Raw genomic sequence first — 3268 nt, forward strand, 5'->3', positions numbered from 1 at the left:
GTGTGGGACAGCGAGGGACTGTGTGGGACGGTGTGGGACTGTGAGGGACGGCGTGGGACGGTGTGGGACGGCCTGGGACAGTAGACAGGTACTGTGAGGGGCGATGTGGGACAGTGAGGGATGGTGAGGGACAGACTAGGACAGCAAGGGAGGATGAGGGGACAGAGTGGGGCGGTGAGGCCACGTGGGGGAAGCCCAGGGCTCCTCTGACTGCGCTGGAAAATCGAGGTTGAGCCCTACAGGATTGTTGTGGGTTTCCAGGAGGTGCTCCCCCACTGCTGACCTAGGGGGCCCTCGGTTTCCCAGGCTTGTGTTTACTCAGGCGACCTGAGCTGGCCCCGACGTCTTTTGGCTTTGGAGAGGCCTCGGATGCCCAAGGACAAAGCCCCAGCAGGCCTGTGGGAGGAGGTTTCTCGGGGCGCCAGTGATGCAACTTAGGCTTATAGTTTAACCGTAAAATAAATAATACAAATGATAACAAACCAAGAGTAACTAAAGTAAGAAAAAAAAGCAAACAGACGGAAACCCTCTAGTTTTAACTAGAACAAATCCCCTGGCTGGTGCTCTGTTGCGAGAGGCCGGAGACCTGCCGCTGACCTCTTGTCTCCTGGAGCGCCTGCTTGTACTGCAGCAATCATGCCTGATAGTTAGACACTGAGCACTACCTAATTGGGGTAGTTTAACATATGGAATGAGATTCTGGCCTTATTATCAAGTTAACTATTAACTACACCCCATGCAGTGATTTGCCTTTTCTCCACTATTATTTACTTACTTTCTAATTTAATTTAAAGGCCTATTTTGATTTCAAGGCCTTAAGCACGAAAAAAGAAAAAGAATCTGAAGTATGTTTGCCCTCTCTCAGTTGCAAAACTAATATTTTGCAGAGAGAAATCTGGCTTCCTTTCCGACGGCCCTTCTGGCTTACAAGGGGCTGTTGGGTCATTTTCATGCCTGCGCTATTTGTCAACAATTCAGTTAACCTGTCTTCTTATTGCTATTCATTCGATATTATTTTAGGATGATGGAAATGAGTCACAACTAATTGCTGAGTTACTTGCCAGCTAACTAAGTTTTTTGATCCAAAGAAAATCTGTCCCAGTTTTTCCCCCATTTTGGTGTCATTCATGTTTGCGGCTTACCCATATGCTGTTATCAGTGTAAAAAAAAGATCAGCCTGAGAATTTGCCAGAGTACATCTTTTCAGACCTCACAGAACAGTATTTACTGAATGGGCACCTAAAGAGGTTCAAGTTTCATCTGAAAGGAACCCTGGCTACACTATTTCAAGTCACTACAATACAGCTGTAATTTGTGCTTTGGCCTTATTGGCATGCTTTTACATTCCCTTATTCATAAAACAGTGATAATCACCAGAGCAACCATCAAACACACCCCTTCTTTCGAGAAAGAAGATCAACAGGATACTCACTGTACAGTTGTGAGCTGTATGATGTGCTCATGTTTTGGTAAATTATCAAAAATCATAAAATCACATGAGTAATACGTGATTAATCTGATTTTTCTATTTTAAACAACTTGCAAAATAAACTTGATTTATTCGTTTTTTGGGAAAAACCAGTTTAGCCACTAGTTTGCCAAATTTAGCTTATAGTTACATTCATATAATACGGCTTTCTCAGCCGTGGAAGAATTACGTTAGAAGACTTACACCCACAAATCTTTTATCTAATAGTCTATTAATGATGTGTTATAATAGCATTGATATGTCAATAATAATGTACTACATCTTGGGAAGAATTTAAAAGGAAAATGCTGAGCATCTTGAAGTAATACTAGCATATTGTGTTTATTAAGTGATTATTCATTGACCTTTAATAGATTAGAACACTATACCAGACATTCGGGGAAATATTCTCTTTTTCCTGAACCCAATTTTTAAAAAATTATCTCCAGTAGAGCATGACACTTAAAGTAAGACAGTGTTTTTTATATCTTTCACAGTCCACTTAATTTTGAGGCCATTTCCCAAGGAATTAATATTAGTCAATTGTTTGTAATAGAAAAGAAATTAAACATAAGATCTAAAACGTTAGATTTGCATCAAATTGACCCAAATTGTCACCTTTCACTTGCCCTTCTTTCACTGTAAGAAGAAGCTGTCCTTGGAGTGAGAACAAGGGTGAGGTTCTGGCTCAGAAATCTTAGAATCACGGACACTGTTTTCCTGAAGACATTGCTTCTTTCTCTCCCCTCAAAGAAATGCCACAAGTCATGTGTAAGCATAACATGCTGGACAGGCACCTTATGAAATTTATATTTGTATTTTGATATATTTTAATCCTATAGGAGTTCATTCTTCTTGATTATGAATGTTTTTGTGTTTCTACTCTGTTTATAATAAATATTTTAAAGTTAAAAACATTTTGTATGTCCCTCTTGGTCCTAGAGCCTTTATTTCTGTCTATACATGATATAAATGTATATTATGCACTTTAAAAAACCTATTTTATAGATAAGTGTGCAATAAAAAAAATATGACCAAGAGAGGAATTACATTTCCTAGAGGATATTTGGTTAGTGTGCTGCATTGCATTTTGGGAACATTCATATTTCTGTGCATGGATGTTTCCAAAATGCATGCAACACATACACACACACACACATTAAAAAATCCTGGGTGATTCTAAAACACACGTGCTGATAAGAGCCTGAATTTGCCCATGAGGAGTACCACATCACCAAAGAGATTTCCATGGACTTTTCAACCTTAGTGGCCATTGAAAAGTAGCCCAGAAAAACTATTTCTTTGCAACATTCCAGTTTTCCATTATTTGATTAGGGATACTGCTCTCCCTTCCTAGTTTTTCCCCAAAAGGATACTTTGCCTGTGAGAAGTCTGAGCAGGTTGGTTTTAATTTCCCAGTCTATTATTTTAAGTATTAGGGCTAGAGCTTCACTACTTTTTCTTAGTATGAGTTTTAGACAGGCTGTTTGCATAGTTGTTTATTTTTAACTGAGCCACATTTCATATGCCAAATGCTCTCTTAACAATAGATGATATTGGTGGTTATTGTGTTTCTAATTCTATCCCATCTCTAAAATGTATAACTGTTGGAAATGTTTTAGCCTTATGGATACATTAATTAATTCATCAATTAATTAATTAAAATTTTATTTTGAGATGGAGTCTTGCCCTGCCACCCAGGCAGAGTGAAGTGGCATGATCTTGGCTCACTGCAACCTCTACCTCCTGGGTTCAAGTGATTCTCCTGCTTCAGCCTCCCAAGTAGCTGGGATTATAGGT

Source organism: Cebus imitator, unplaced genomic scaffold (assembly GCF_001604975.1).
Source record: "Cebus imitator isolate Cc_AM_T3 unplaced genomic scaffold, Cebus_imitator-1.0 Scaffold240, whole genome shotgun sequence".
In the NCBI taxonomy this organism is placed as follows: Eukaryota; Metazoa; Chordata; class Mammalia; order Primates; family Cebidae; genus Cebus; species Cebus imitator.